General features: G+C 35.5%; 1 protein-coding gene across 1 annotated transcript in view; it reads left to right on the top strand.

The window, feature by feature from the left end:
• Window positions 1-15,151, top strand: part of LOC120631968 (nephrin-like) — a 153,525-nt gene that overhangs the window by 118,430 nt on the left and 19,944 nt on the right. The window lies entirely within an intron of this gene.

Raw genomic sequence — 15,151 nt, 5'->3', positions numbered from 1 at the left:
AATAAACAACAATAAATTTAAAATGTAAAATCAAATATTATAGTACATTTATAACAAATATATAATATATATACTCTAATACTAATATATATTATAAATTGGTATTAGATCAGCGGCCCACTTCAGAACACGGGTCCCTTCTCAGCATAAGAAGTGGGTAGGCCGTAGACTACGACGCCGGCCAGGTGTAGAATGGTACCACACGCCTTAGAGAACATTATGTAGCACTCTCAGGCATTCAGATCTGCTCACGATGTTTTCCTCCACCGTCAAAGCAAGTAATATTTATTGCTTAAAACGAATATAATTCCGATGAGTAATAGGAAAGGGGTGTGGAACTAACTCGGACCCCGAAACGAAGGCTTAGTTCTAACCACTAGGCTATAAGCACTCGTCCCCCGGGCATCTGGTAAAGCCAATGAGAGACACATGTGGTGGTCCCGCAAACCTACCTAAAGGTGGCTACCTCTGTCCTTCCCAAAAGGACAGAGGTAGCCATCAAGTTTTTCAAACACAAAAAAAAACTACCACTTAAAAAGACAACCCTCCTGTTCTAAACTTCTATAAACCCTGGATGAAAATACAAAACGAAAAAAAATAAGGAGAATCTCGTACAATCACACTCTATATTATTTATTATTCTCTTCATCATCACCATTCTCCAGTTCTGGTCAATGCACAATCATAATTTCATAAGCACTCCGGGCGTCTTAATGAAGTCATTAAGATTCTTTCTAAATTCGTATAAATCTGAATGAATCTTTTAAGCCGTTGACTATTCAGCAACGTTGCGCCTTTATTCGTGGCTTTTGAAAAAATTGAAATTCTTTAGAAGATTTTTTGCATTAAAGTACTCCTCTATCGCTGGGAACACGGAGTCGTTAATATCAGAAACTTTGAAGAGCATAAAAGGAAAATATAAGAGGGACGGGGGAAAGGAGGGAGTCTTTTTATTGCTTCACATTCAAATGACAGAAGTATTCTGTGGTCTGCATAAATATTATAGTTTATAAATATCCTACGATAATACACACATCACCATCTAGCCCCAAAGTAAGCGTAGCTTGTGTTATGCGTACTAAGATGACAGATGAATATTTTTATGAATAATATACATAAATACATATAATACGCAGATAAGCGTGTGGAATCAAACCAACAGCCTTCGACTCAGAAAGCAGCGTCGCTGCCCACTTGGCTGTCTAGAAAGAAAACGGAAGAACGAAATTATTATGTGAAATATTAATTCACACATATATGCACACAATATATAGACAACAATATATACGAATTAAAAAAGACCTTTTAACTTTGTAGTGATTTTAGAATTAATTGATGAACTTTAAATGGGCTATTTTTTTCCTTTTTTTTGTTTGGAAAAAGAATCGGGCGAGTGGCTGAGAGCTGGTGGAGGCAAGCGGCCCAGGACCGTGGATTGTGGAACGCCCTACAAAAGACCAGTGTCCGGCTGTAGACATAGGTCTTATGTAATTGGTTGAATTGATAAGGATGAAATAATTTCCTACAACCTCGTACTACATTTGTGCGCCTCTTAAATGTGTCGGTTTCACAAACAACTACTGCTAATTTAAGCTGTAAGTTACTTTAAGAAGCATAACATAAATTGGGTAAACCAAAAACTATTGACTAAACTAACTCTCTCTTAATTTTAAAAGCATTCAGTGCTCTGATGGACTTTACTTTCTCCCAAGAGAACATCTTCATCCTAGCGCGCATTGTTCCGAAACTATTTACATAAAAAACTTAAGACCTCGTCCCCAATTTGCTAAAATTGATTCATCAAAACTTCGCCGGAGTTCGCCAAGTTGACAACTCCGAAACAACGTGACATAGAACAGTTGTGTCGGGCGCAAACTTTGCGAGAGTTTATCTCATCAAGTTTAAATATTATCGCACGCTGTCAAGCCGGGTTTATGGCGGTGGTCCCTTGTGGGTAACTCGCAAGCGAGATCACATGAGCGACACGATGTTCTTCTTTGAACAACATAAAGTTTAAGAACTCCCATTGTGGTTGGTAAGCTCATGTTTTTTATTTTTTTTTACTACTGACCTACACAGCCTATTGTTCCCAGTTCTGTGGTACAAAAACCTTAACTTTAATTGAATTGACCAGTCTAATTAGTCCCATTATTTTCATTGTGTCCTTCGTGGCCTAGGAATTTCCTTTTTTGGGTTCAGGTAAGTCAGTTTTAGTAGTAGTAAAGCTTGTTGTGATAAAGCTCGTCCAGAGAAATACTACCACCGTGGTTGTTTGTGCCAGCAAGGATCTTCGTTCTATTCTTTCGATACATCTTTAGACTCGAAAGTAAGCTCATGTGTTTCATTTTTATTTTACTACAAGATAGCCCTTGACTGCAATCTTACCATGTGGTGATGATGCATCAACAGGGAGTAAGGCAGTTATATTTAATCCATGGGTACCCCTAATCAGTTAATACGCGACATCGTACCAGAGCGATTTAGCGAATCGCTTGGCGGCAAGACAGTAAAGTGAACCTACCCATGGCTAATTCCGATCAGACCTGAGAAAATTTAGAAATTATTAATCCCTAATTAGGAGATCGACCCTGAGCCCTCCCTTAGAAGACACAGTACTCACCGCTGCGCTACAAGGTCGCCACAACATATAACGCTGAAGACGCCAAACACGGGCGTCTTCATCATAGTGAATAGTTTGTACAGCGTAAGTGCAGCGAAGAAGTACACATGAACAAAGTGACACTAATTACAAAAAAAAAACTAAAACTCTTTACTAAAGTATATCTTTGTATGTCTATATAATATAACACATACTAAAAGTAGTGTTGCCCAAATGCAAGAACAAGACGAGACTTAGCCAGTCTTGGTCTTGGTCTTGCGCCAATACACCTGGTCTTGGTCTTGGTCTTGGTCTTGCGCTCCCAGTCTTGGTCTTGGTCTTGGTCTTGCAGCAAGAGTCTTGCAAGTCTTGCAATTACCTATTAGTCTATTACTATTTATTAAAGTTTACTTTAAATCTTAGAAAAACGTATTAGAATTGGAACATTGTGAGCTTGAATTAACATAGCCATAGTAAAGATCAAGCAGATTAATAAATAACTGAAGATTTGATAAGAAATTCGAAAAATCAACTGACCTATATGTCGTTTTCCATGGAAGTAACTGTTTCTTAATAAACATTTATGATTTATAAGCTTACATTTGCTAAAACATGTAAAAAAACAAATTAATTACAATAACTTGACTGTATTTTAAAGAACAATACTTATCTGTCTAGAAAGAGATTGAACCCTCAACTTATAAGAAATTTAATAAAAGAGTTTTACGATTTATCATTTATTTGAATAAAAAATAAAATACAACACAAATCAACAGCTTTATCATTAGGTTATGATACTTTATATCAATTCTTTTGACCAAGAATTAATACAAAGTAACCATCTGGCTGACTCATCACTTAACCTATTTCTATGTTTTCTAATTACTAATGATGCTTTAGAAAATAACCTCTCAGCAGGTACTGAAGTTGCAGGTATTGAGAGAAAATCACGGGCCATTTTCGATAAAATCGGATACTCTGTCTCATGCGTCCTCCACCAATCTAAAATCACCAATCTGAAACTTATTTATTCTTTGGAACACCTGTAGGTACTCTTAAAATTGATGCCGCATTATCAAAGTGCCGATGGTTAAAACATAACTATGCATGCACTCAGTTTGATTTTAATAGATATTTTTTTATTCGCTATGTTTATGGTATTAGTCGTAATGCGCATAGGTCCAGTTTTTTATATTCTTTGATATAGTTTTTTGCGTCTCATAGAATTCCTAAGCGTACCTACCTACCTATACACCGAACTGTTACACCTAACTACTCCGTGAAATAGCGCTAAGTCCTAGCTGCAAGACGCAAGAGTCTTGCAGGCTATGTCTTGTTCTTGCTCAAGTCTTGCACGGTCAGTCTTGGTCTTGGTCTTGCTAAAAATACGCGGTCTTGTTCTTGGTCTTGGTCTTGCAAAAACGCAAGAACAAGACCAAGACTGCAAGACCAAGACTGAATTTGGGCAACACTAACTAAAAGATAGTACTAAGAGACGCTTAAGTATTACGAAGGGCCAAATGCCAACGGAAACTAATGACATTTGCACTGACCGCCATACAAAGGAAGGTTTCGTTTTTCAGAGAGACTAGGGAACTCGAACAGAGAGGATCGAGTTTCCAAGGTTGATTCTTGAAGGGAAAATTACCGGGAAAAGAGCACCTGGGAGATCGAGGAAGAAGTGGTTGGACGATATAAGAGAGTGCACCAGACATTATTCGGAATTGAAGAAGATGGTACATCATCGTACTATTTTCCACCGGCTGACCTCCGAACTTAAATGTGAAGATGGCACCTAATGATGATGATAAGAGAAAGTCTATTATAGATAATATTATTAGAAGTGTAGCTTAAAATTAAATTGCTAATTAGGCAACTAACTCGGCTAGATTTTAATAGTATTGAATATCATATTGCTACTTTGTATCAGGAACAATACCGCAAATTTAAAACAAAACGCGACAGTCGCGTCGCAAAACAAAATGTCTCAAGTCAGGTCTGCTAGTTAGGTACGATAGGCTCATGGGGATACGAGCTACTTTTCGATGCGTAAATAACGAGTGCGTCGCTGCAGCGGTGAACTCAGTGTAATGGAAAATTTGCTCGTGTGCCAATTGCAGTCGGGAAAATTCGGAATATCAAGAAAATATTTCAGTCATAATTCCTATGAAGTACTTGTAGCTTTTTAACATTTTTTTTCTCGTGATACGTATCGCCTTTGTATAGTGTATATAGCATGCAAAATTAGACTAAAGCTATGTAACGTATGTTAAGTCAGATCAAAGCTATTTTGTTTGTCTGACATCATACTTCCGTTTCCTATATTTGATTCCAATCTATTTAATTTTTAGATTATTTATTGTCACCTCTAGAATTATTTAATTTAATTTTATAACTTTTTATTTATTAAAGATATCATATTAATCATGTTACATGAATAGTTAAAAACCTAAAAAGGCTTACAACTTCAAAATATAACATCTACAAACCTTCTACGAGACTTCTTCTGTGAAATGCTGAAACGCAACAAAATTTTCATTAATATTATAACACAACATAAAAACACAAACACATAAATTGAACGCAAATCCTATCTCATTACGTTTTCGAACAGTCAGAAGTATTGCGGAATACCAAAAATGAATGTTGGTTTCCAGGACTGAGAATCACACCATTACTTATCTTATTAAATTTCTGCTAAATGTTGACTTGAAGGTAATCCCTCACCTCATACTATATGTAAACCATTTCACCACTATTTCAATTTTTTTGGTTTCCACGACTGAGAATCATACCTTTACTTATCTTATTAAATTTCTGCTAAATGTGGACTTGAAGGTAATTCCTCACCTCATACAGTGTGTAGACCATTTCACTCTATGTGCTCTGTTCTGTTAAACACTAGACTATGTAATTTATAAAATGTTTAAAGCCAATTTCTTCATCTTTTCAACTTGAGGGTTAATATAAGTCGTATAAGAATACACACACTTGGTCTTAGCTTTGCATTTCGCTGTAACGAGATTTTATGCGTCGTGACTCAAACCCAGAGGAGCATTATACGTTCTGCTCGGGGAAACTTCCGTATAATTTTCCAGCTAGTATTTTTGGGAAGATTGTGTCAACAGCAATTTTGTTAAACAACTTTATAGCTTTAAAGCGATGATACAGTAAAAACGAGATACACTGTAATACTTAGGCATGCTATAAGATTAGTACTTAAAATCTAGCTGCTCATGTATTCAAAAAAATGATTAATCCAGATCCACACTAATATGAATCGAGCTGTCAGAAGATAGAAGCCTTTGAAATGTGAATATACTGCAAAATGTTAAGAATATCCTGCAGATACGAATAATCAAGTGCTAAGTGGCATAAAAAATAGAAGTTGTTTATCTCACAAAAGTTACTGGCAAGAGATAGTAATATTAATAATTCAAAAAAAAATAATAATTTCAAAATTTAGACGGCCCATTGGCGCAGTTTGCAGCGACCCTGCTTTCTGAGTCAAAGGCTGTGGGTTCGATTCCCACGACTGGAAAATGTTTGTGTGATGAACATGAATGTTTTTCAGTGTCTGGGTGTTTATCTATATATTATAAGTATTTTATGTATATTATTCATGAAAATATTCATCAGTCATCGTAGTACCCATAACACAAGCTACGCTTGCTTTGGGGCTTGATGGCGATGTGTGTATTGTCGTAGTATATTTATTATTAAAAATATAAAATAGTAATAAAAATTTAAATAATATTGAAATCGCTGGGGAATGGGTTATATTTATATATGCATTTATATATCTTTAGTAGATATAAATAAATATTTTTAATAGTATGTATTTTTGTATGTAAATTTATGTATTGTTTTTTTTGCAATTACGATTTCCCGTCTCTCTTGTATATTCCTATCGTTCCTGGAGGAGATCACTTTTAGTGATAAGGTAACCTTTTGCCTCTAATTATTTTTATGTTTATTCTTAATTTGTCCTATACTACGCAATAAAGATGTTTAAATAAATAAATAGATAAGCCCGTGGTGTGCCTATTTGACTAAAGGAAAACAGACAACTTTTATTGTTAAAATATAGATTATATGATATTAGCGCAGGATAAGAATTTTAAGGTTGCATTACACCAAGCTATATACTTGAGTTAACATTATTCAATTTTTTGTGAAGCAGCGACTTTGCGACGTCAAAAAGTTGTAAAGTACTGACGGAGCGTGTATAATATGTAATTACAATCCATTTGCGTGATAGAAAACAAATTTCAAAACACCCAAATTGTTAATATTTTACATTTTAAAATTATAAAGAATAATATTTACGATTATATTTAAAATGTAAATACTGACTGTGAATTGTTTATCGTTGGCTTATAATATCAATGGTTTTAAAGCCTGAGTTTATGGACATTGCCGCGAGGTTTGCGAGTCGTTTTTTTATGGTGACCACTCATTTTCTATCTACTTAAGCGCCAACCCACGGGTGAATCGCGAACACGCTGGGCCATTAAATCTTCTATTCTTATTAGTTATATTCTCATTGTAAATAAATAAATAAATTAAGTCCACGTTAAATGAATGTCTTAACGTAATGTTATGTTTAAGATTCGAGTACTCATAGACGTAACTCTGCCTCGGTCATGCTAGATCAAACGGTGCATCGAGTGCCACTATATTAATATTTTGAAGTGGAAATACGACATGTTTTGTGTTTTTATATGACGGTGTATATAATATCTAATCGGTTTTTACCCTGCATCGTACCAGAATATTATCTTCGTTGCTGCGGGAACGAAAAAAGGACTACATTCTTGCATTTACCTAATTATATACAAACCTCAAGAAAACTTTTATTTAGTTTTAGTCCTAAACTTAATATTTTAATCTAAACAGTAAACATATAAAAAAACGTACGAACGTACGTAAACAGATTTTAACTTTTTTTTTCAGAATTAAATATCACAGTTGGCAAACAAGTAAAGTTCCAGCACAGTGGACTTTTTTCAATTAACTTGTGGACAAAAGTCGTGACATCTAGTTAGCGGTTGTGCATTCGTGTCTATGCCATTACCCAGCTCTACTATTTTTGGCGTAATAATAAAGCTGTTTAACTCGGTCCTGAATTATTTAAATGGGAGTAAACTCTCGCGTAGTCTTTTGTTAATGATTTTAAAAGACGGGGCTCAGTTGAAAAGTCACTCTCAATGTCATAATGGCGGACGTTTTATGATGCTTGGCTTTTAAACTGAACAAACATGTTCTTTGATGCAACAATTAGGTGGTTTCCAGCACTTACGTAGCTGGAATCATAATTATTTCATTCCATCCTTACTAATATAACAAAAAGTGGTGATAGCCCAGTGGGTAGGATGTTGACTTCACTTTCACTCAGTCACTTCACCTCTAATTAAAAAATATCACTTGCTTCTACGGTGAAGAAAAACATCGCGAGGAAACTTTAATGCCTGAGAGTTCTCCACAATGTTGTGTGGAGTCTACCAATCCGCACTCGACCAGCGCGGTGGAATACGGCCTTAACCTCTTCTCATTGTAGGAGGAAACCCGAGCTTTGTAGTAGACCGGTAATGGGTTATGATGAATATAATAAATGCGAAAGTGTGTATGTTTGTTTGTTCGTTTTTCCTTCCTTCACGCTCTAACTAAGCGGCCAATAAACTCCATTTTTAGAATATAGTTAGTTAAAAAGTACGGACTTTAGGTATTAACTCATCATTCTCATCATTATCATCAAAATCATCATTATCTTTATCATTATATCAACTAATGCACGCTCTCCTAGCTTCAGTTTTAAGTAAACGAATGTAGTTATCACCATCACCTAATATTATTGTTAACATATTATATGTATGAACGCTTTATAGATAGATATGAATAAAACAATTTTGAATTATGAATTTTCCTCTGGTACATAGGTATTTTAAAGGGAGTTACAAATCCCACAGCCTGAAACTTTGTAGAAATAGTAAACCGGGTTATTTATTTGTGGTTCTTCCAATACACGTGTACACAGCGTTGAAACGCGAGTTCAACACCTGAGGATTCACATTTCTATTTTAAACTTTTAATTTTGCATGTAAATTTGTATGCATTCGTCGTTTTTTTCTTTTCGATCTCCCAAAGTCGCAGTTACTGGTGCTGTGATATAGTGCGATAAGTATGAAATACTTGGCCTCATCCCCAACAGCAGCATCTCGGGAATTTATAATTCCTTAATTGTCTCTGGATTGGGATCGGAGGAGGCTGCGGCCGTGGCTAGTTTCACACTAGCCTAAAATGCTAGCCTTTGTTCAGACGAACCTTACTCTTTCAATATTATCTCTTTTTGTGTGTGCGTGTAACCTGTACGCGCGATTGAAGTAAAACTTTTATTATTATTTACTGATATATTATTCCTGAGACTCCGCCATTTCATTTAATATTCACTATTTCATTTTATTAAAAAATCATTAATATCACTTTCACATTTCATAAATATATTCTTTTTTTGTTTTCAAGAATTATTGAATCAGCACATGTCAATTTAACCATGTCATTGAATATTATAAAAAATATTTAATAATATATTTATTACAAAAGTAGTAAAAGTAAAATAATTAACGCAGAAAGCATATTTTCCATCGCATATTTGTTCTATTGAAAGCCAATTTAAAAGGGACAGAGAAGGCTAATGAAAAAAACGAAGACTGCGAATAAAATAAATGCAGTCCACAGTGGAGTTTTTTCAATTAACTGCTGGACAAAAAGTCGTGACATCTAGTTAGCGGGCGCGCAATCGTGTTTATGGTCATTACGCTGGTCTTCATTTCGCAGAGTAAAAATGAAGCTGTATAATTTAGTTGGTTATGAATTAAAACCTTCGTACTAAGCTTAAGTTTTAATTTAACAAGCTAATATCACCTCAAACAATAGAAGCAAATACTGTATATACCTAAGCGAACGAAGCGATGATAGCGGATTGGGTAGGAGCTCGACTTCAATTTGGAGGGGGCGATTTCAAATCCCAGCACGCACCTCTAACTTTTCTAAGTTATGTACGTTTTAAGTAATTAAAATATCACTTGCTTTAACGGTGAAGGAAACCATTGTGGGGAAACCTGCATGCCTGATAGTTCACTCGGCCAGGGTGGTGGACTACGGCCTTCACCCCTTCTTATTGTGGGAGGAGACCCGTGCTCTGTAGTGGGACAGTAATAAAATAAAATAAAAAAGTGTGGGACAGTAATGGGTGGATAATGAATCCTTGACTGAACGTAATCCTTTAACACATGTTTTGTAATTTAAATACGCTCCTTGGGATTTATCGTATTTCATGTTTTGTCTTAATTGAATGTTGGTATATATTACCTACTAATTAGAGTAATTAAGAAAACGACATCAATAGCGAAATAATGTAATGAATCCGAAAATTAAAGAATTTATTCCCATCGTGAATTCTAGTCAGAAGTGGGATAAACATTCACATACACGTATGTCTATAAATTGTATATACAAATATATATATATATACATATTTTTATATTTTTCCCTACAGGTTTTGGCACTCGTTTTTCTCACACGTCCGCAGGTTGACTGTTAGAGAATGCTTTAGTATTATGTCCGCATTTCATAAATCGTTTTTTTTTTTTGGTCGTGCAATAAAGTGAATGTTAAAAATAGCATTCACAGTATCGGGACTAGGTTTAAAAGGATTTCATATTAAAAGGGAGGTTATAGAAGATATTTGTGGAGCTTTTGGAGACAGAATTTGTCCGGGGAATTACTGTTACTCTGTTTATAGGCGATGGTTTTCCAATTATTAGCAGCTTACTTTGTTACCTCTGATTGGTCCGTCAATTTTATTACATAAAAAAACTATAAATGGCCTCTTAAATTGTTTATCATAAAAAAATACCATTCTCCATTGTCTTGGAAATTGGAGGCGAAACTTTTTTAATACAAGATAAATAATGTTCCTAACTGTCCGTTGATTTAGTGGTAATGTTTGCCTGTGGATCACGATTACGGTTTTGGATTCGATTCCCGAGCAAGACCAGATGTTGTAAGGTATGAGAAGATTTTTTTAGAAGTTCCCACTGGCTTCTCACTGAACTAAGCAAATGATCGTACGGAAAACATCAGAAGTGGGATTAAGTAGTTGGTGTGTGCATTCATAAATTGGTTGCTTAGTTTTTGCTTAATTTTGGATTTCCTACTGTTTTGAAAATAGAACTTACTCGATCTCACTCCAAGTGCTTTAGGTTAGCGTTTAATTACGTGTGGAATTCGCAAGAATTACAAATGGCCGCGGTCTGGACGTTGGAGAGTCTACGCGCGGGAATTTATGTGCTGTCAGTGTGGTTGTTATTAGTGATAGTGCTTGTATGGTCTTACTAGTAAGACTGTAAATTATAACATAGAAGCTATATACGAGTTATTCCGTATATCCACCCTATAACAATCACCTTAGGGTGTAAATTCGAAAATTTGTTTTCGTGTCTATCGTAAATAGTCAAAAGTCATTTGTTCATAAATATTAATATGATACGTAGTAATTATTTATATATATTTTAAAAAATTCTAATGCAAATGCATATGAGTTGTTAAATTCGTTATAATATTTTCTATAATTTCAAATAAATAATATCAATTTTTACAATATTTAATTTTCAAATATTCACTGTATATATAACTGTGAAAAGCCTTATCGACTCGCCAAGTCTTCAGTTTTTTTCATAAATATATTCTCATTAGTTTCATTCTATATTCTCATTCCTTATACATGGCCCATGCCTTTTACAGTCTTTGAAACCTTTTAAGGCTGGGATAGAAGTCTGTAAGACTACCGTAAGTAACAATGACTCTTTTGGCAAACTCTTTTGACAAAAGCAGGGCTAGCTTTTATGACATTCCACAAAAAAAGTCATATGAAGCCTTATATCAATAACGCAAATCTCTTAAAAATGGAAGAGCGAGGAAAACTTCACTTAGCTACTTTGCTATTTGGTGCAATAAATAACGGAAGGTAGATAGAAAATCGCTGCACTGATAGGTTTAGAAGCTCCTCAATAGTTTAGACGATGCCACTTCGTCCGCCAATATTACTGATTTTCAATTCTCGTGGGGACCGGGATAAAAATTATACGTATATTCCTTAATTTACGTAGATGAAGTATTTTCCTGGGATGAAAAGCATATACTACCTACTCTTCATCTTTACAACTAACTCTGTCCTAAAGATCGAGTTGATTGTTTGCTTTGTTTGACGGCCGATTGGCGCAGTGAGCAGTGACACTTTTTTTTTTAATTCGTGGCGAAATCCTCATGGAGGAAATCCTCATCCGCGCCGGGGAGGCACGGAGTTTATGTCAGACGCTTACTGACTAAACCCCCACGCTGTTCCTTCTAACCACGGGAACGACTGCCAGCAGAGGTCCGGTAGGCTTTCTGAGTCCAAGGCCGTAAGTTCGATTCCCACAAGTGGAAAATGTTTGTGTAGTGACCATGAATGTTATTCTGTGTCTAGGTGTTTATCTGTATATTATAAGTATTTATATATATTATTCATAAAATTATTCATCAGTTATTTTAGTATATAAAACACAAGCTTGCTTACTTTGGGGCTAGATAGCAACGTGTGTAATCTCGTAATATATTTATTTATTTAGCTTAATTTATTATTTTTTAAAGCAAACAATCCACTCAATTTTTCAACGAACAATCAAACAAACACGCTTTCGCGTTTATAATATTAGTAAGTGTTAGTCGAGAAGCTTCGAAGTCTTACAAAGGAATTTAGTAGGTACCAATTAACAGTAAAAATACTACAAAGGTTTTAATTGTAATGAATTTTGAAGTGGTGTTCCAATGCGTGCGCAAATGTACCGTAATGTAAACGATAAATTCGAAATGAAACTCGAGTTTAATTGACTCGACCGTCTGTCTGGTTTTAGAGCTTTTTATGGCTTTTATCGTTTTCAGCTGCGGAATATGCTAATAAAAAGTGTTCCAGAAAACCATTCGTTAGCCAGTGGCATCTGAACATTGCGATATTAATAGTTTATGTTATGTTATCATGAACGCCGCCTGCCCCCTTGATGAAGACCTCTGGGCGATGGATGTGGGGAATCCGTCATCCGTTGGAGATAAGTCCTCGGGTTGGAAGGCGCACCTTGTGTTCCCGGTGCGCCTTCGGCGATTGTAGGGACATTTTAGTATGTCCCCGAGGAGAGACTGCAATGGCGGGCGCCGCTGTGTGCGCGGATATGTGCGAAAGCGTTCCCGTGGCAAAGCCTCCAGGCAACTGGTAGGAACTCCGTGTGGTTTGAGTCGGTACGAGTCCGACATAATCACCGTGCCTCCCCGTGGCGTGGCTGTATCCATGATTTCCCCACGTGAAAAATAAATTAAAAATTCTTTCGCACTGAACTTTGACGGCCGACTGGCGCAGTGGGCAGCGACCCTGCTTTCTGAGTCCAAGGCCGTGGGTTCGATTCCCACAACTGGAAAATGTTTGTGTGATGAGCATTAAGTGTTTTTCAGTGTCTGGGTGTTTATATGTATTTTCTATGTATTTATGTATATATAATTCATAAAAATATTCATCAGTCATCTTAGTACCCACACAAGCTACGCTTACTTTGGGGCTAGGTGGCGATGTGTGTATTGTCGTAGTATATTTATCAATTTATTTATTTATTTACTGAAATGGTTGAAATAGGAGTTACAAAATTGTATTCTGTCGCAATGTTACACTCAAAAAATACATGCATATTGCTTACATATTAATATTGGTTTGCGCATCAATAAAGTTGAATCAGCAATCATCATATAATCCCATTACCGGAACGGGCATGATTTAAGCGGTCATAGCTCATTGGGTAGGAGCCCGACTTTACTTTCGGGGGGCCGAGTTCGAATCTCAGCACGCACCTCTAACTTTTCTAAGTTATGTGCGTTTCAAGTAATTAAAATATCACTTGCTTCAACGGTGAACAGTCCAGCAATTCGCACTGTGCCAGCGTGGTGGGCTACGTCCTTAACTCCTTCTCATTTTGGGAGGAAACCCGTGCTCTGTAGTAGGCTGATAATGGGTCGATGTGATGATGAGAATGATGACAGGGCATTAGTCTCTTCCCACTAATAGCCTATCTTCCGGCTTCGGTGTTTCCTGATTCATACAATTTCAATGCGTTCAAGGCAAGAGTGAATAGGCATTTTCTAGGCAAGCGCGCCCCAACTTAGACCGCATCATTGCTTTACATCAGGCATGATAGTTGTCAAGCGCAAATCTATCAAGTAAAAAAAAAAAAATTCACTATGTTCAATATTTATGTATTTACAGTTGCGTATCACTTTAACATCAATAATATCTAGTTCAGAATTATAAGAATCACAGTTTATAAATTAAGATTTTCCAATTTACGCACCTTACTTCAGAGAATCTCCTTCGTAATCATCCCAACATGGCGCCCAAAATGACCACAGACTACCAATAACATGGCTAGTTCCCGACACAGAGTTATAGTGGCATATACCCAAATTATGTCATGTTACAGGTGCGGTGGTAGAAGGTCTCCCAAGAAAGTATTTTCTCCAACCTTTAATTACATAATCACCTAATTAAAACTCCCCTCACACTTCACCTCACACGTCTTGACGCCGGCACATTTAATTATTATATTAATTGTCGGGCTTAACAAGTAAAACTTTACTAAGAACTCCCAACCAATGTCTTTTGAAGTTAAGAATTTGACGGTTACAAAGTTTGTTCTTCGAATTTCAATATTGACTCACCCTAGTTGTTTATTTACAATCGATAATATTTTGTTGAACCATGATAATAATGGCTACTATCTATCGGCAGCGATTTAATCCGAGTTTAATCAGATTTTTTTTAAATCCAGCTTGAGTTATTTATATCTCAGGCGAGAACAAATTCTACGTCTGTTTTAAGAATATAGCTGTAGCTGTCAATTTGCAAAAATACTTTACTATATGTTTTAAATTTAATATCCGTTAATATCAATGGTACGTGTAAGGGGCACGTCTTTCAGAAGCTCAGTGCCGAGATGTTATTCCTATGTGCCTGTAATTCAACCGGTAACCCTTCAGACCGAAATATCACTGGATCGTTGCTGCTTGGCAGCAGAAATAATCATGGCTCATTGGCTTTAAAAGCTCTGCTACTACGAAATAAAGTTGATGTTATAATAAAAATAAAAAAAATAAAATCATTTGATTACAGGTCGGGGACCCATATACAAAATTTAACACAAAATAAATATAAGACAGATTTTATAAATAAATAAATAAATAAAGAAAAAAAATAACTATAATTAATTAAAATCTAGAATTAAGAATAACAATCAATTAAAAAATAAATTAAATTTCAATTAAAATTAAAATTAAAATCCAACTATTTTATATTATTTCGTGTTTGGAATTATAATAGTTTTAACTAAAATTTCTGAATTTTATCTGGATTTAACTTGATTTTTGTTTTGATCCACCCAAAAAAAATTAACAATATTATGAAAGAAAAATCAA

Source organism: Pararge aegeria, chromosome 19 (genome assembly GCF_905163445.1).
Source record: "Pararge aegeria chromosome 19, ilParAegt1.1, whole genome shotgun sequence".
Classification (NCBI taxonomy): domain Eukaryota; kingdom Metazoa; phylum Arthropoda; class Insecta; order Lepidoptera; family Nymphalidae; genus Pararge; species Pararge aegeria.
The sequence above is the reverse complement of the archived record's forward strand: the minus strand, read 5'-3'. Positions and strand labels throughout refer to the sequence as shown.